General features: G+C 39.4%; 1 pseudogene; it reads left to right on the forward strand.

Annotated features, from left to right (window-relative positions):
• Positions 1-19,480: 19,480 nt before the first annotated feature.
• On the forward strand, positions 19,481-19,941 carry LOC115894547 (annotated as a pseudogene).
• Positions 19,942-20,651: the final 710 nt, after the last annotated feature.

The raw sequence follows: 20,651 nt of genomic DNA on the forward strand, positions 1-20,651 counted from the left end.
TCCAGTCGTATCCTATTAAATCATTTAAATCCAGGTGAAATTGGGGACCTCCTCACATCCACGGGAATCATGACAGAAAACTTTCCAAACAGCAAAACACATGCAAGGAGACACAGTAATACCTACAGAAAAACCTTACTAGTATTCATGTTAAATCAGGTATTTGTTGGACCCTGGGATAAATCTGGAAATTGACAAGCACAATTAAAGACTTACTTTGGCAGGGCGCGGTGGCTCAGGCCTGTAATCCCAGCACTTTGGGAGCCCGAGGCGGGTGGATCACGAGGTCAGGGGATCAAGACCATCCTGGCTAACCCGGTGAAACCCTGTCTCTGCTAAAAAAGAATACAAAAAATAGCCAGGTGTGGTGGCGGGCACCTGTAGTCCCAGCTACTCGGGAGGCTGAGGCAGGAGAATCGCTTGAACCTGGGAGGCGGAGGTTGTGGTGAGCCAAGATTGTGCCATTGCACTCCAGCCTGGGCAACAAGAGCAAAACTCCATCTTAAAAAAGAAAAGAAAAGAAAATATAGGGCATACAGTTGATGTTCCAAAATTCAGAGATATGGTTGTTATGGATTGGTTGGTGCCAGAAGTGCTAAGCATAAAAACAGCTCATAACAGAACTATGTAGGGAAAGTATCTTACTATTTTAAACAAGGCCCAAAACAGAGAAATTAGAGAATGAGTAACATAATTTTAGAACTTGCCTACAGCTGAATTGTTAATAATTCATAACACAGAAACCATAAGTAACATTGTGAACTCTACCTGACACTACCAATTAACGAAGGGTTGTTTTTCAATCTTTGAAAACCTTTAATTCATTTATTAAATGAATTTGCTGACACTGGGGACTTCGCCTTCTCCATCATGTGCATCATCCCATCTGGCCCACAGCAGCATTCAATAGATGACTGTCGAGTGAATGATCACACTGCTCAGCAAGGAAGTGCTTATTTGGAACCTCAGTGTTACTTATTATCTTTCTTGAAGAGATTCACCACAGAATTCTCCTATGTCTGGAAAAACACATATGGAGAGAAATAGGGAAACTATAACAAATGTCTTAAATTTGGAAACGACCTTAAAATGTTGAGGAAATTTGAGAATCATGAAAAATTTAATTAAATAATTTTAATTATTGAAATTACCACTCTTGGCCAGGTGCCGGTGGCTCACGCCTGTAATCCCAACACTCTGGGTGGCTGAAGTGGGTGGATCACAAAGTCAAGAGATCGAGGTCATCCTGGCCAACATTGTGAAACCCCGTCTCTACTAAAAATACAAAAATTAGCTGGGCCTGGTGGCGTGCACCTGTAGTCCCAGCTATTTGAGAGGCTGAGGCAGGAGAATTGCTTGAATCTGGGAGGCGGAGGTGGCAGTGAGCCAAGATCACACCACTGCACTCCAGCCTGGGACACTGTGCGAGACTCTTGTCTCAAAAAAAAAAAAGAAAAAAAAGAAATTACCACTCTTGTACAAATCACAGGGAAGGCTGACTCAGATACCATTCCACCAGATACCACTCTATCTTGATGTCTCATGTTTGAATCTGTGTGCTGTTTCTCAGAATAGAATAGTACTCTAATTACTAGAAATGTTTTGTTGACATTTGTTCAGAAAAAAATTTCCAGTTCTTATGTGTGATTTATTTTATAAAGCAACATGAAAAATATTTCAGTAAAACACATCTATAATATCAACATGATAATCATTTCTCTTTAAAAGATTATTTTTAGAAGTGTTGAAACAAATTATTTCTTAAAGCAAAGATTTAGCTGCATAATTTATTTTAGAGATCATGTACAATATATTTTCTGTTTCACATAAGCCAATTACCTAACCAAAACTTTAACCATTTATTGTCTCAATACAGTTAAGAATACAAAGTAAAGTTAAGACATGACCACTATTCTCAGGGAATTCAAACCTAAGTAGATGAACACACTAAAAGAAGCAAGTACTATACTAAAAGTGATTAAATGATTTGTTACATATATAATGGCATGTGACAATGAAATCACATGATGCAAATAATTAATGAATAGCTTAGAGAAAATACCCTCAGCAAGAACTAGAGGAATCAAAAATGACCTCATCGAGGATGGGGAGCTGAGAAGAGCTTGACAAAGAGAGAGTTTTACCGGGAGCACAGACGTGGAAAGGCCTTCGAGCCAGGAGAATCTTAAAAGTCAATGTAGTATAGTAGATGGGAACCCCCTAGGAAGCTGCCTATTGCCAGCTCTAGCTCCATCTAATCAACATTGAAGTTGAAAAACATACTCTACCCCAAACTGCAATGAATTCTGGGGAGACCTATAATAAATACATATATGAATATATATTGATATATATGAATACATATCACAGGAATATATAATTTACGTAGCAGAAGATTATATATATCTCATATCTGAGGGGTTTATATGTGTACGTATCATATCAATGGGACTCAAATTCTATCTATGAACACAGATGCTCCAAGACATAAATTCCTCACCCTTGAAGCTTGCTCTTCCCGACAAGCCCCTCAGAGAAAATGGCATCTTTCTTCAGGTCCATAAAATTCACTCTCAGTGGCTAAAATCATTCCACAGTCAGCCAATCAAGAAAGCTCGAGGAAGCCGTTTCTGCCACTGTGGGTGAGTCTGGGCCCCGGGGCTGGGGTTCTTCCTGTCTGTTGCGGGGCGGCTCTTTAGTTTTCGGGGTGGTGCCTTTTCATCAGGAGCGCCAAGGGGCTGCCTCCACCGTCCTTCTTAGAGCGCTCCTTAGCCAAAACCCACTTTTTCCTATCATTTCCTAGTACGACTTTCCAGATGACTTCTGCTGGGTTCCTGCCGTGGCTCAGTTCTCTGCTGGCAATGTGCTGTGGGGCCAGAACCCGCTTCATTCAAGCCCTCTCTCTTACTAGTGATTTTCAACTAATACTGATCTTACCTTCCGCTAGTGAATGATCAAAGCTTCCCCCTAAAACATGCTTTTCTATTTTTATCTCATTTAGAAAGAGGCGCTCATAAAAGCAAACAGCATTTATGGAGCACTTACTGTATGCCGGAGACTAGGTATCTACGTGCATTCTCTAATTCAGTGCTCACAACAGCCATTTTACAAAGAAGGAAAATTTAGGGGTAAAGAGATGAACAAATTACTTAAGGCTAAAAGAGGCAGTCTCAACTTCAGCCCAGGCCTGCCTAATTCTGATGATTAGTAACCAATTTCCAGCCTCTCACCATCGAGTGTTTGCGAATTCTCTGAATTTTGAGTTCAGTCTTCCATCTTCTAAAGACACCTCTCACCAACTGGCACGTGTACCTTAGTCTTTTGTTGTTATTGCAAATTCTCTGAATTTTGAGTTTAGTCTTCCGTCTTCTAAAGACAGTTCTCATCAACTGATACGTGTACCTTAGTGTTTTGTTGTTATTATTTTTTTGCTGGATTTATAGCGAAAATAATCCATTATTTTTCTTATCTTAAAATTATTCTTGAGTCTTTTCCTTTTCTTCCTATCATCTCATTTATCCAGTGCCATTTACAGCAAATTTCTTTGAAAAAATTATTAATATACATTATCTCTCATTCTTTTCATTTTATTTTCTCTCGAAATTATTCTAATTGGACATTTGCCTTCACCACTCCACTAATCTGCAATGACTTCCATGAAGCTAAATCCAGTGGCCAATTCCAGGCTATAATCTCACTGACTTTTCAATGTAACTCACTCCGGTTGATGACTCCCTGATCCAAAAGACACCATGTTCATGTAGCTCTAGGATACGGCCCTGAATACCCTCTCCTAATTTTCCCTCCATTTCACTAGCTATTTCTTTCACAGCACTTGCCTCTCTCTCCTCATGTCCCCAAACTCTAAATATTGGTGTTCACCAGTGGCCTCTGGCTTACACTTTCAGCCTCTTCTCCCTCTAACTTCTGCCCATCTCTTATTGATCCAATCCAGTGTCATGGCTTAAAACGTCCATCTTTCTATCTCCAGCCTCTCCTTTCAATTCCTGACTTACCTGTCTAACTACTTACTTGACACTTCTGTGTTGACTCAAATTTAGCATGTCCAAAAACCAAACTCCTCATCTGTCCCCTTAAACTTTGCTTTTCCAGACAATCATTTGTTTGGGGGCCAAAATTTGCAATTCTCCTCAGCTCTGCTGTTTTTCTCTTACCCTACGTCCAACCCATCACCAGACTGCACCAACTGTAAAAAGTAGCCTTAACTGCTGACTCCTCCACAGTGACTACCACTTCTGCCCAAGCCACTGTTCCCTCCCACCTGGACCATTGCAATAAACTTCTGCCACCTTACTCCTATCATTGCACTCTTTTCCCTAGAAGGCAGTCGGAGTGCCATTTTAAAAAATTAAGCTAGATTACACCAGCTTCTCGGTATCTGTATACATCAGCTAGAACTGCCATAACAATATACCACAGCCTGGGTGGCTTAAACAAGTAAAACATTACCTCACAGTTCTGAAGGCTGAAAGTCCAATGTCGAGGTGCCAGCAGGTTCGGTTTCTCTCGAGGCCTGTCTCCTTGGCTTGCAAGTGGCCACCTGTGTCCTCACATGGTCTCCTCTGAGCACGTGAATCCCTGCGGTCTCTCACATGTCTCAACCTCTTTTAATAAGGGCTCCAGTCCCATTGGATTAGGGCTCAAATCGTAGGACCTCATGTAACTTTAATTATCTCTCCAAAGGCTTGACCTCCAAATGCATTCACTCTGGGGGCTAGAGCTTCCACATACAAATTTGGAAGGAATGCAATCCAGTCCATGAGGTATCATTCCATGGTTTTTCATCTCACTCAGAAACAAGTCAATGTCTTTTCAGTGGCTAGCAAAGTGGTGCATGATTGAGACGTCCACCTCTCCACTCACTCTGTGGAAACTGCAGTCAAGCAAACTGACTTCTTGCTGTTCCTGGAACTAACAGGATTTCTTCTGTATTTGTTATTCTCTCTCCTCAGAAATTGTGTTTCTCTCACTCTCACCCACCCCTCAGGTCTTTACTCAAATGCCACTTCTCCATGGAACCTTCCTACCTAATTTTCTGTCATGACTCCTGGCACCATCCTTACACTATAACACCTTTTCCTGTTTTATTTTCCAGCAAGACACCTGTCACCCTCTCTCTCAATAGTGACATGACATATATTTTACCTATGTGTGTGTTTATTGTCTGTCACTGAGCTTCATGGTGGCTGAGGTTTTTGTTTTGTTCAGAGCTGTTCTCCATCATCTGAAACAGAAACAAATATTCTATCAAGGTGACAGAAATTCATGACTGTTTTCAAGGGTATACTGCTGATAGAAATTATTCACTATCTCTGAAACTTACTTGGTCTTGGCCAATAAGTGACCTCCACTTGCCCCTACTTATTAATAAACTTTTACTTGTTCTTAGACATCTTTCTGGCTGCTGATTTTGCACAGCTACTCAAAACCATTATTATTTCTTGTTTCTTTGCTTGTATACTTAGAACATGCTGAAATCAGCACATACAAATTCATAAATTCAGACCTCAAGGGCTTTTCTATGAAAGTCCGTGGGTTATTGAGGTGTTAATGTAGACAAAAGTACTGTAAACAGAAAATGTAAAGATGAGAATGTTTATCAAATGCCTACCATGCACCAGGCAATTGATAAATAAACAATTTCATTGAACCTCTACAACAAGCCAATATATTATTAAGGTTGTTAGTATTAAGTCTACTGTCTCTTCTTACACTCAAGAGTCTATGTTATTCCTTTAATTTAATAAAATTACATTTTTTCAGAGTGTGCAATGTTAATTTACAACCCTTAAGAATTTTATATAACAAGCTGTTTATCGTCCCAAGTAAGCTACCATTCTCTTGTCTGTACACATATCGGCCTTTTCTCACATATGTACCCTAGGAATCAATCTTGATCTGAGAGACTGTGTATTAACAGGAGGCCAGGAAGGCAAGAACAGGGGTGTGCCCTCATCTAGCCACCTCTGGAGCAGAGCTTTGCAAAGAGCATTCCTCAGGAAGATTCCTCAGAGGTCCTCTACAATTCTCCAAAACCAGCATAATGTAATTAGTAAGAATATGGATTCCTGAAGTCATATCTCAGCTCTCTCACTCACTTCTCTGTAAAATGAGGACAAAGATGATGATAATGACAATGATTAGTACTCCTAGAGGTATGATGAGGATAAAATAAAATAATACATGAAAACAACTTTGAATTGCACCCAGCAGCTGCAAAAGCATTCAATAAAAGGAAGTGATTATTCTACATGTCACTTTTTTATTTGTATAAAAGCACCACAAATGTGTTTTATCCAGATGATAAACATTTAGTTCGTTTCCAATTTTTCACTTTAATAAACAATGTCAAGCTAAACATTCTCATGCATGTTTCCATTACTCCAGGGCATATGCAAAGAACAGGAATTGCTGAGTGTGAACAAATGTTCATCTTCATTTTGTCTGGATATTCCAAACTTGTTCTCTAATGTGTCTGGACCAAGTTCTGTTTCCCTCAGCAGTGTATAACACCGTCACCATCATTTCATATTGTCAGACTTTATAAATGTACCTGTCCAATGTGTGTGAAATGACATCATTAGGTATTCCATCTTCATTTTTCTGATTCTTGTGAGGTTGAGCATATTTTCATTTTATTGGCCTTTTTTATTTCCTTTTCTGCCAATTGCTTATTCACTATCATTGCTGATGGTGTATTTTATTGGTTAAGGCAATGCATAAAGCCAGCCTAGGTTCAAGGGGAAAAAAATAGGGCTCACATCTCAGTGAGTGGAGCAGCAGGCACATGAAGAGGGAAGGCGGGAATTGATGGTGGCCACCCTTGGAGACAACCTACCATAATCTATTGTGTCCATTTGTCAGTTGTACTGTTTGCCTTTTTGTAGTTACTTTGGCTAATTTTAGAGGCATTATCCACACCTTCCAGATAATATTTGTAATTTATGCATTAATTACAATAATGCATAGCATTATTTACATTTTATGGTCTCTTTTGACTCAGAGAAATGTTCATCATAAATGTAGTCAAATTCATGGCCATTGTCTTCTATGAATTGTAATTTTATGTCTCATTTAAGGAAATATTTGCTATCACAAAGTCATCAAGCTTATTCGGCTGTTTTCCTCAAAATACTTTACATTTTTGTATCTACATTTGGATCACAGACCGTTTGGTATTTATTTTAGTACAGAATTTGAGGTAAGAATAGAATCTATTTTAACTTGTTTTCGTGTAACAAGTCAGCTGCCTCAGCACAATCTGTTGAAGAGTCTAGATTTCTTCACTGCTGTGTTATGTTCTTCCATCATATATTTTCATATACTTTTAGAGGTATTTATGGTCTCCTTAGCTATAACACAATACTATTGTTAAAACAAGTGTTAATATTTGATTTGATGAACCTCATTTTTTCTTCTTCAATTTGTCTTGGTTTCCCGTGGTTCTTTACATTTGAAGTACAATCGGTTTGTCAAGTTCCACTTATTGGTGCCTTTATTGCTATTGTAATGAATTTTAAATCTTAATTATATTGTATGCGATCCAAATAAGAATCTTGCCTGGCATTTTTCATTTTTGTAGGGAAATTCACAAACTGATTCTAAAGTACTATAAAACCATCTAGCATGTAGAAATCTAGTATATTCAAAGCAATCTTTAAAAAGAAAAACAAAGTGGGCAGACTTGTACTATTTGGTTCCAAGACTTGTAATACAGCTGTAGGAATCGAGATATTAGGTGATACGGGCAGAGGATTGATGTAGGAATCAAGATATTAGGTGATACGGGCAGAGGATTGACAAGCAGATCAGTGGAACAGAAAAGAGGGCCCAGAAACAAACCCATGTCTCTACTGACTTTTGATTTCTAAGAAAGCCACCCAAGCAATGAAATAGAAGAAAATCTTTACAACAAGCAGAGCTGGAAAAACTGAACGTCCATAGGGAGAAAAAAAAGAGCTATGACACCTACCTCAGACCAAATAAAAACAAACTCAAAGTGGACTATAGACTGAAAAATAAAAGCTAAAACAGTGTAGCCTCTAACACAAAACATAATAGGATGTCTTCATGACATGGGGCAGGCGAAGCATTCTTTAGTGGAAGACCAAAATTAAAAACCACAAAATACTTTCTCAAAATGAAAAAAATATCTGCTCAAAAATAGAAACTTTAAAAACTTGAATAAGAAAGCTACAGGTTGGGAGGAAATACTCCTTTATCTAACAAAGATGAGGTACATAAAGAGTTTCTTCAGTTCAGTAATAAAAAGATAAACAGCCTGAAAAATGTGGCAAAGACTTGAATAGACACTTCACAAAGCATCATACATAAATGACCAATAAGCACATGAAAAATTGTTGGGCATCATTAGTCATCAGAGAAATGCAAATGAAACTATAATGAGATATATAAATTAGACTGCTTAAAATTTAAAAAGACTGACAACACTAAATATTGGTGAGGATGAGAAGAATCAGAACTCTCATGCATTGTAAGCAGGAATGTAAAATAGTAAAACCCTCTGGAAAAAAATATAGGGTAGTTTCTTATAAAATTAAACATACATCCCATGGCTTAGCAATTCTCATAGAATCGTGTTCTATTAATTCAATGAAATATTATTCAATAAAAAAGGACAAGCTTCTAACATACAAACAGCATGAAGGAATCTCAGATGCCTTATGCTGAGTGACAGAAGGCTTAGTCAAAACAATGGACACTGTGTAGATTCCATTTATATAAACTGCTAAAATAAGAAAACTAAGCCTTAATAGAAAAACTCAGAACAACGGTTGCCTATGAGGGGTAGGCACACAAGGGAGTTTTCTGGGGGTGGTGGTAACATTCCACATCTGAACAGGGATTTGAATATTATCCAAATATCAAAACTCATAGAACTGTACATTGAAGGCCAAGCTATCCCCTACTCCCTCCCTAGTTCAAAGCAATTGATGTATAACAGACTTCGCTTTTACTGGAAAAATTATCTTCCTGAGACTGGTCTTTCTTTTGTTGGGGAAATTTCCCCTAGGGGGAAATGTGGACACAGAGAACTATATAATGCACAGGGAATCAATGCAGCAAAGGAAGATCACAAGCTTTGATATGAAACAAAGCTGGACCCAGCCATGCATTAACTGTGTGACTTAAGGCAAGGTCACTGACCTTGCTGAAACTAATCTTATTCAAAATGAAGGATAATAATGCTGAAATGAGCATTTCCTGGGAGAAGAATTAGTATAAATTTTTATTATGTTTTCAAGTCCCTTTTTTACAGCTAGTGTAACCCTCTGAGGCATCTAGTTTTCTTCAGGGGTTCAAGTCCAGCTCCCAATTTGGTGCAAGATGAACATGATGAGTTTCAAGCAATAAAATAAATACAATCTCCACCATTAAATAGAATGTCACAAAATGCATAACACTAAAGACAAAAATAAGTTCAAAATGCAGTAAGTAAAGAAAACACAGATTATCTACACATAGATTATAACTTGTAATTATATTCCTCATTAATAGTAGATGTCAAAAAGGAGGAAAATAATTTTCAAAATGCTTAGGGAAGACAAGAGCCAACTTAGCATCATTAAACTCAGGTGATAATTATCCAACTGTGAAACCGAGTGAAGACATTTTAAGATAAATCAAATACAAAGAGAATTTATCACTCACAGAAATTCCCAGAAAGAAATACCAAAGGTTGTTCTTCAGCAGGAAGTGAATGAAACCCGAAAGAAAGGCTTGGAATGCAAAGCTACTGATTGATCTGTTTATGAGTTTAGATAATCACTGACTATCAATAACAACAACTACAGGGTATTTTTTTAAAGTGAATATAGAATAATTGAGAAAAGGGTATTGGCAGGAGGGTTTGTGACCTAAAATACTTTAAGTTCTTGTTTTTTGCAAAAGAAGGGTAGATATTTTGATTAGGTTTAGACTCTATTCAGTAAGCATTTTGAAAATTGAAAGGTAAGTGCTAAAATAATGGAAACAGATATGTTATACATGAAGGAAACACAATTATTCCAACATAAAATAAATCAATGTAAGTGGAAAACACAAAACAAAATAGTGAAAATAAATTTAAGTATATTAATAATCGGAGTATAGAAATAGATTCAATTTCCCAGTAAAAGTCAGGTTTTTGTTTTTCTTTCTGAAGATCGCCCAGGCTGGAGTGCAGTGGCGCGATCTCGGCTCACTGCAAGCTCCGAATCCTGCCTCAGCCTCCCGAGTAGCTGGGACTACAGGTGCCCGCCACCATACCCAGCTAATTTTTTGTATTTTTAGTAGAGATGGGATTTCACCGTTTTAGCCAGGATGGTCTTGATCTCCTGACCTCGTGATCCGCCCGCCTCGGCCTCCCAAAGTGCTGGGATTACTGGTGTGAGCCACCGTGCCTGGCCAGGTTTGTTTGTTTGTTTGTTTGTTTGTTTTTAAACTCTGTTAATGATGTTTACAAAGATGACCTGAAACATTGTGAGACAGAAAGATAAGGGGCTAATAAAAGTCGAAAATGTTCAACAAGCCAATACCATCACCAACAAAACCATTGTATCAATGTTCATTTAAAATAACATAAAACTTGAGACGAAAATATTGTTAGCTATAAGGAGATTTATAACAGAGGAAAATCTTACCAAAAAGATATAGCAATCCTGACCCTACCAAAACCTACCAATAAAGGATAAAGAAAAAAAACTGAACAAATGTATTTCAATACAACTTCAGTGAAAATGAACTGAACAAGCAAAAGTGAATACTACTAAGGATATAGATTTGAATGATGCAATTATATTTTTAACATGATAGTCTTATATAGAGAGCCCTGAAACCACACTTTCTTTTTTTTTCTTTTTTTTCTTTTTTGAGACAGAGTCTCGCTCTGTCGCCCAGGCTGGAGTGAGTGGCACGATCTGGGCTCACTGCAAGCTCCGCCTCCCGGGTTCACGCCGTTCTCCTGCCTCAGCCTCCTGAGTAGCTGGGACTACAGGCCAAAGCCACTGCGCCCGGCTAGTTTTGTTTGTTTGTTTGTTTGTTTGTATTTTAGTAGAGACATGTTAGCCAGGATGGTCTCTATCTCCTGACCTCAGAAACCACAATTTCTAAGGAAACATAAAAGTCACAAAGATTGACTAAGAACTAGCCACAAAATAATTCCCCACAAATATTAAGCACTTATTATGCAGACCTCAGTACCTAAACCAAAAGTAGTAAAATTAAAGTTCCAATAACCAACAAAATTATAAAAAATTACAGATTTAGGAACTTTTAATTCTTTTTCAAATAATTAATAATATACTTCCAAAAATCAGTAAGTTCACGAAAATATTATGATTAAAATGGAAAAAATATTAGGACCTGAATGCCCAAGATTAAAAAAAGTTAATAAACTCAAATATCAAATCCTAAGCAATGGTAGTAAAATAAATCAACTTAAATACAAAATTTTAAGATGCAAAAATTGAAAATTCGTGAGCTAACTTTTCAAATCAAGTAGATAAACAAAAATAAAGGCAAAGAAAATAGGATCAGTAACAACATGGCTCCTAAATCCAAATGTTACTTTATTGTTTAGCCTGAGCAGAAGGCACCACCACATAAAAACAAAAACAAAAACAAAAAAAGACATTTTCTTACACTTCTGGATTTTTTTTTTTTTTTTTTTTTTTTTGAGACGGAGTCTTGCTCTGTCGCCCAGGCTGGAGTGCAGTGGTGTGATCTCGGCTCACTGCAACCTCCACCTCCCGGGTTTCAAGTGATTCTCTGCTTCAGCCTCCCAAGTAGCTGGGACTACAGGCGCCTGCCACCATGCCCAGCTGCTAATTTTTTATTTTTAGTAGAGACGGGGTTTCACCATGTTGGCCAGGATAGTCTTGATCTCCTGACCTCGTGATCCACCCTCCTCGGCCATCCCAAAGTGCTGGGATTACAGGCATGAGTCACTGCGCCCGGCCCAACTATATTCTTTTAAAAACTTCTCATTGAAAATCTGATACTACCTTTCATTTGCTTATTCTCCAAAGTGAGTGGTTAAACTCAGCTTTGAGAAATTTCCCACATAGAATGTTTTTGTGTTTTCTCTTCTGACAGTTTTACAACATGTAGCAGTAGGTACCACTTGACTGTCTGCTTAATTGTATTTAATTGACAATAAATATAAAATCGAGGTTAAAATGCTTTCAAAGAATGTGAAGTAGATTTTTTGTTTTGTTTTGCTTTTGTTTTAATAGAGATAGGGGTCTCACTTTGTTGCCCAGGCTGGTCTGAAACTCCTGGCCTCAAGTGATCCTCCTGCCTCAGCCTCCTAAAGTGCTGGGATTACAGGTGTGAGCCACACGCCTGGGCAATTTGCTTTAAATCACTCAAATTGAAGCCAATAAAGTGAACAGTAAAACTATATTACACCTATTTTTTCCCACCTAAAAAAAATAATTATTTTGTTATGGATTATTTTAAAGCATTTTAATTTTTTTTTCAAAAACAACAAATGAGCACTGAGTAAACTTTATAACATAAATTAAGAATTTGAAAAAGGTCAGTTTATTTCATCATTAAGGTAATAAAACTTTATAGTTTCAATATAAAATTATGTTAGTTTTGAAAACTATTCATGACAATTCATGGTGAAGAAATTTTAGGTTCACTGAATTGGGCCAGGGGTGGTGGCTCACGCCTGCAATCCCAGCACTTTGGGAGGCCAAGGCAGGCAGATAACAAGGTCAGGAGTTCAAGACCAGCCTGACCAACATGATGAAACCCTGTGTCTACTAAAAATACAAAAATTAGCCGGGTGTGGTGGTGGGCACCTGCAATCCCTGCTACTCAGGAGGCTGAGGCAGGAGAATCGCTTGAACCCAGGAGATAGAGGTTGCAGTGAGCCAAGATCACACCACTGCACTCTAGCCTAGGTGACAGAGCGAGACTCTGTTTCCAAAAAAAAAAAAAAAAAGTTTTAGGTTAACTGAATATACATGTTATATATTGCAGAAAGTCATAGCTTAAAACCCCAGTAACCAAGAAACTCTGACTTCTAATTCAAGTTATTTCATGTTAGGAATTTATATGTATGTAAAAGTGATTCTTACATGCAGACTGAAATAACAACTGACAGGTATTTGTCTCCTACCATATTTACTGCCAGATTCTCAGTATATTTAATAACATTTTGTATACATTCATAAAATATTTTTAATCTTTTTGAATGTCTATATGTTCTAGTATGCTAAGCCATATGACCTCCCAAATTTCCACCCCAGGTAAGAGGCTTCAAAGCCTTTAATACAATTTTCAGAAGTGACTGTTATAATGCAAACATACCTGAAAAAGAATCTGACACAGTGAATATGAAGTTACTTTAAAATAAAGGAATTTTTTGGCCGGGCACGGTGGTTCACACCTGTAATCCCAGCACTTTGGGAGGCTGAGGCAGGTAGATCACGAGATCAGGAGATCACGACCGTTCTGGCTAACACGGCGAAACCCCATCTCTACTACAAATACAAAAAAATTAGCCTGGCATGGTGGCAGCGCCTGTGGTCCCAGCTACTCAGGAGGCTGAGGCAGGAGAATGGCGGGAACCCGGGAGGCGGAGCTTGCAGTGAGCAGAGATGGAGCCACTGCACTCCAGCCTGGGTGACAGAGCGAGACTCCGTCTCAAAAAAAAAAAAAAAAAAAAGGAATTTTTTAAAGAATCTTATGAAGGTTACAGACCCTGTCCAGATAATGCAGACTTTCACAAAATTTTCTTTATAAGTTTAAAAATCTCAAAGACTACTGAAGTCTAGTCTTTAGAACCTTATTCTAGTTCAATTCTCTTATTGGGTACCATAGTTCAGAGAAATGCAGGACTCAACATTTTAGTGGCAGAGCTAGGCTGAAAAAAATTAGGCTTTTCCCTCTGAGTTCAATACATTCTTTGCCCTGTACTTCACTCAAACTCAAAAGTGCCCAGAAACATTAAATACTTATCACAATTCAAAGTTCTTATTAGATATAAAATAAACTCTAAATAGGATAGAAATTATAGGTGTAATAACAATCTTACATTTAGCAAGAATAAATACTTCCTCCTGCTGAGGAGGAGGTGACTTACTTAGAGCCTTCCTTTTCTAGGTAAAGAGGAGAAGCCGCATGGATTTTTTAGTGTGTTCTGACAGCCATGTGTCACTACACACTTGTTCTTTGTGTCTTCATATCTCCTCCTGTTGCATTTCAAAGCATTTTCATAGTATGCAGTTTTGTCTAATACAGCATTCTCATAGCAAAAAAAAAAAAAAAAAAAAAAAAAGGAAGTGATAGCCTATGCACAAGTGGCAAAAATAAATCCCATACACTTTCCTTAAGTTGTCAATACAAGATGATTGTTTAAAGGAAGAAGGAGTGGGGGTATTCTCCAGCACATAATAAGTATTAATCTACAAAGCCACACTTCTGTTAAGGTTTTCACTGCTTAATCTATATAGTTAAGTGAAAATGTAAAGATGATAAAAAAGTCTATTATAATTATAAAAGGAACAAGTATTACCATAACTTTCTAAAACCATCAGTGAGATGGATCATGCTAAGATGAAGGCTTTTGCTCAGAGGAGAAGTTTAATGTGTCTGTAGAGGAAAATTCCAGGGCAGAAGTTACATTCCTTCCTGGCTCAGAGTCTGGATGCTGGCTGGAGCTAAAGTTTCAGGAGAAAGAGGAAGGCATTCTATGCAAGAGAGGAAGAATTATTTGAAACTCTAAGTAGAGAGAAATTTGGGAGAGGGGAGGACCGAGAGGGAAAAAGGAGATAGAGCATGGGGTACCAGAGAGGTGGCAGAGGGGTAGTGCTTCCTGAAGTTCTCCCTTCCTCAGAGCCCCCAAATCTTGAAATTATTTTAAATTTCATGGAATGTTTGATGCAAGTGGCTGCTTTTGTAACCACTGAATGGACTAAGTATTTTCTTTAGGGTCCATACTGCAGTTATCAAAATCTGCTAAATAACATCTTCAGTATCTTTTAAACTGTGTTTTTTTTTTTATGATTCTATGATTTGCTTTCTAAAAGAACCTTCATGTTTTGAAATATTAAACACCGTTAGAAATAAGAATTTCTGGTGCCAAATTTAAATATATCTGTGAAATTCACTCATGCGCATGATTTCATTAAGTTCAGTGAAGCGAATAAAATCTGTTGTTATGGAAGGGACCTTTGACAGCTCAGAATTACATAAAAATAAATGCATCAGTTGAGGAGTAGAACAAAATTAAGATGTCAGCATTGATGGATTTCATAACTAAAATTTTTAAGAAGCACTTTAAAACTCAATAACTTTTGCTGTTTGGTGTAGTTACATTAAAATGGTAATGATTCATTTTGCAGCAACTTGACAGTAATTATTTGATTCTTAACACATCATGAAAGTTAATTTTTAGAAACGATAGACTAAAATATATTAAAATCTGCTTAGTTAATTAAGCTGTGAAAGACTAAGATGGTAATTGCAATAAGGATTCAATTTGATTCAAAACCTGGACTAATTTTATAGATGATAAGTAAATGATTAGCTCAACACTTATAATTAAGGATTGCAATATTAAGACAAAAAGTGCTTTTATGTTAAGTTAAAAGTTTGTCCACAAGTTGGAAATTGAAGTTGGAAATTGAAGTCTTCTAACTAGATTTGCAAATGGGGAAATTCAGTTTGAGGTGGAAAAATTTATAGAAAAAGAACTTGAAGACTTGAATTCAAGTCCTACCACCAAAGAGTGATACAGGAAAGTAGAAGTAGAGGGGATGCTTGAGGTTGATTTAAATGCTCTTCTAGTTTTAGACTGTGTTTGTTGACACTGAGCTCTGATTACTAAACTAAAAGCCCTCAATTTGAAAGTAAAATCCAAATTTAGAACCAGAAGTCCCTGGTCTGCTCCTTCAATCACTCAACCCAGGCCATCCTTTCTCCCCACGCCTTTTCCACCTCTTCTACATGGATAGCACCCCTGTTCAGAATATCCTCTTCCCTGCTTCTGTGGGTAATTTGTTTGCTCCTGTCAATCAGCTGTCAGGAGGACTGATTGGGCAGTAAATTAATTTCTCATCTAGCAATAATTCTACCAAAACCCAGCACATAGCCCCTCTCTTCCCTCCAACTGTGTCTCAGAATGTCACAGACACAGCCTGATGATGTTTGATCTTAACCTCTGGGGAAAGAGTGATCTGAAAACAATACAATTTCATGAAATGAATTTTGCTGAGGACCAATAAAAATGTGACTCATGTAATATTTCTATATTTTTATCTTTAAAAAGCCCACTATCATAAGATGGTTCCTAATAAGTAGAACTTTCAGTAATAAGAGTTTATAAACATCAATTAATTATGTTTTGCTAACATTTCCTTAAAGCTGATTGGGATTAGATTAGATTAGATTACCTTAGATTAGATGATTAGATTAGATAATCTGTGCCTAGGGATTTCAGATGCATATTTTACTATTAAAACATTCAGGCCGGGCGAGGTGGCTCGCGCCTGTAATCCCAGCACTTTGGGAAGCCAAGGTGGGTGGATCACCTGAGGTCGGGAGTTCAAGACCAACCTGACCAACATGGAGATACCCCGTTTCTACTAAAAAAAAATACAAAATTAGCCATGGGTGGTGGCACATGCCTGTAAATCCCAGCTGCTCAGGCGGCTGAGGCAGGAGAATCACTTGAACCCGTGAGGTGGAGGTTGCAGTGAGCCAAGATCATGCCATTGCACTCCAGCCTGGGCGACAAGAGTGAAACTCTGTCTCAAAATAAATAAATAAAACATTCAGTGACATTAACACCATGCTTTTCATTAATTGATTAAGGTTCTTTTTGTCATTTTTACAAGTCTCCATTTACAGTATATTTATTGAGTGGTTTGAATGATGAGTAGGAATTTCCCAGATAAAGGGGTTCATGAGGGCATTGCAGGTGGTGGTAGCAGCAAGATTTCTTTTTGGTAACTGTTGGTAGCCAACAGAAAGGCAAGTGAGTGTTACAGGCTTCACTTAAAAGCTAGTCTTGGCCGGGTGCGGTGGCTCACGCCTGTAATCCCAGCACTTTGGGAGGCTGAGGCAGGTAGATCACCTGAGGTCAGGAGTTCAAGACCACCCTGACCAACATAGTGAAACTCCATCACTACTAAATGCAAAAAATTAGCAGGGTGTGGTGGCGGGCGCCTGTAATCCCAGCTACTCAGAAGGCTGAGGCAGGAGAATCGCTTCAACCCAGGAGGTGGAGGTTGCAGTGAGCCGAGATCATGACGTTGCACTCCAGCCTGGGCGACAAGAGCAAGACTCCGTCTCAGGAAAGGAAAAAAAAAAAAGCTTGTCTCAGATGAAAATCTGCCCACACATACAGACTCATTACAAAATGGGCATCCAATAGTCTTATTTCAGTTCTGCAAATTGTATGAGGTCCATAGTACCTTCCCCAAAACTTTCACCTAAGGCCAATTGTGACAATATCCTAATTGTGGAACTCCGTTAACCAAAGTTTCACATTCAGACGCCAATAATCCTCCAAATCAGTGGCCGAACATTGGACCACTTACAGATCCAATTCACAGCTCCACTCCTAGGCTACTGGGCTCTCAGTATTTTTCTACCGTATGCATATAATTATGCAAATATCTTTAAAATATATCTAGCTAATCCATATACTTTGAACACCATGAATTTCAGCAGTAAACACCACACCATCTCTAAAAGCCATTTTAGAAATGGAAACCCGTTTCTGACCCCCATCATGCTAATTTGTTGACTGAATACATAGAGTAGAAGCACTTGTGGGAGCCACCTTTGGAGCACGATGCTTCAGAGGAAGGAAGGAACACAGTGACGGTGACGGGGCAAAAGCTAGACTTTTCTGTTTGTGCCTTGAGTTATAAATTTGACATGGGAATCATAAAATTGATTTACATAATTAGTAAACAGAATCTAAAGAATAAACTGTCAAGGCATTTTAACATGTGCTATAGGCTGAATGTTTGTGTCCTTCCAAAATGGAGCCATCATGAATGGGATTGGTGCCAGGACACGAGAGAGCTGGCTTCCCTCTTGCTGCTCTCTGCCCTGAAAATCCTTTCAGGGAGAAGACAGCCATTGGCAAACCAGGAAGGGGGCCCTCACAGGAGCCTTATCATGCTGACAACCTGATCTCTGACTTCCAGCCTCCAGAACTATGAAACACAAATTTCTGTTGTTTGTTAGCCACCAGGTCTATGGTATTTTGTTATAGCAGCCCAAATGGACTAAGACAACCTGTTTTCAGTAACCGTACTGTTAGTAAAACAATTGGAACCGGAATCCTGAAACCAACATTATCCAGTCTGAGCCAACAATCACACTCCTAGGTATACACACAACAGAGAGGCTTGTGCAGGTGTACCAAACACACATCCAAGATTGTTCACTTAGCCAGACACTGAACACAAATCAAACGCCCATCAGCGATAAAGCAAAATGGGTTCTAACTCTCCAATGTAATACACAGCAACAACACAAAGGAAGTGTATAAGCAGTATTGTGTAAAACAAGTGAGACGCAAATCTATCTTGTATCTGTTTGTCTACCATCAATCTATCATGGGATTTTTATTTATTTAAAGTTCCAACACAGGTAAAGCTGGAATACACACAGCGTTAGAAATCAAAATAGTGGTTCCCTTTGAGAAAGAAAGGGGGAGTCATGTCTGGGAGGGAGCACAGGTGGATTTCCCCAAATACTTGGAAGGTTTCTATTTTTTGACATGGATGTTACATATGTGGACATTCACAATGTGATAACCCATTGAACTGTGTATTTGTACTTGGTGCTTTTTTCTGTATTTTATTTTGTTTCAAAATAAAATGCTACTTAATTTCCAAATCCACCTTCCTACAGGTTTTTCAATCAAGATAAAATAACCTTACAACAAAATATTGCTATAATAGAGATGAAGTAAGTTTATTTTGCCTGTGTAAATGTATTATTTACATTTTAATTGCTAATATCATTAGTATTTAAAATGTATTTTTTTATTTTAGCTATTTTATAAAATTCTTAAAGTGGTTAAAAGTGGAAGGTAAAATCTAAGTAAATTTAGTCATTATTTTCAGAAGTAAAAACTATGAAAGAAACTCTCCATATGTGTTTACATGGATTTACATCAATTTATAAAAATACCAATATGATGATGATCTATAGTGTTATTTAATATGAGCATTTCTAATAAAGAGGTAAATACATGTAATCATAAGTGAACTTCTAAATGCAAGAGAAAACCACAGGAAAAGCTTTCATATTCATTGCTAACGCTTCCAGTTGAAAACCAGAAAGGCATAAAATATACTCTTAAGAACCAGCTGAGTCCTGTAACTGGGACCCCGAGCCAGGGCTATTTCTGGCGCTGGCCCAGCTCCAAGAAGGGCCATCCCAGCCGTCACTCTTCCACCTGCTCCTTAGAGAAGGGAAGATGAGCCAGTCGAGCTGGAAGTCCAGCCCGCCCTGGGCTTCCAAGCAGGAAAAGGACGTCACTGAGAAGCGGGGCCCGGGCAGGCCGCGCAAGCAGCCTCCGAAGGAGCCCAGCGAAGTGCCAACAGCTAAGAGACCTCTGGGCGACCAAAGGGAAGCAGAAACAAGGACGCTGCCAAGACCTAGAAAACCACCATAACTCCAGGAAGGACACCAAGGGGCAGACCCACAACACTGGAGGAGGAGGAAGAGGAGGGCATGTCGCAGGAGTCCTCGGAGGAGGAGCAGGGACCTCCCTGGAGGAGCACCTTCCTTCTGGGACTGGACAGCTTTGCTCCACTCCCACTGCCCCTGCCCCAGGCCCCCATCACCACCGCCTCTGGCCGCCACCCCCATCTTCCACCTGAGCCCTCACACCACACCACACAGCACACCGGCCGCTGCAGGGCGCCCATGGGCTGAGTGGGGAGGGTTTTTCTCCGGCCTCAGTTCCCAGCTTCCCCCATCTACCCACATATACACACGCCCTCCTGGACAAGGCTAATGTCCCACTTAGCCGCACCCCGCACCTGCTGCATCCCCACTCTCTTGGTGGGGGGAATATTGCTCTCTGGCCTTTTGGTTTGGGGGCACCCTCTCTGCTCCTTCACTGTTCCCTCTGGCTTCCCATAGTGGGGCCTGGGAGGGTGCTCCTGGCCTGAAAAGGGGCCAGAGCCCCATCTCATCCTGGCACAGCCTACCCTACTGCCGTGACAGCAGCAGGTGTGGTCAGTGGAGGGGGTGCTGGCCCCCAGGATTCCCCCAGCCACACTGTCACCACGTGGGGTTCACACCTTTCATCTTTCCCCACCTTCCCTAGTCCCTGCACTAGGTTGGACAGCCCGCTTCGGCTACAGGAAGGCAGGAGGGGTGAGTCCCCTACTCCCTCTTCACTGTGGCGGCAGCCCCCTTGCCCTCCGCCTGGGATCTGAGTACACATTGTGGTGATGGAGATGCAGTCACTTACTGTCCAGGTGAGGCCCATGAGCCCTGTGGCTGCCACCTGAGGTGGACTGGGGCTGCTCCCCAACCTACTTCTGCCACTGGCCATTTCCCCCTCCTCAGGTGGGGCACCAATAACAAAGAGCGCACCCTGCCCGCTCCCAACCTCCCTCCTGCTCCTCCCTGCCCCA

Source organism: Rhinopithecus roxellana, chromosome 18 (assembly GCF_007565055.1).
Source record: "Rhinopithecus roxellana isolate Shanxi Qingling chromosome 18, ASM756505v1, whole genome shotgun sequence".
Classification (NCBI taxonomy): domain Eukaryota; kingdom Metazoa; phylum Chordata; class Mammalia; order Primates; family Cercopithecidae; genus Rhinopithecus; species Rhinopithecus roxellana.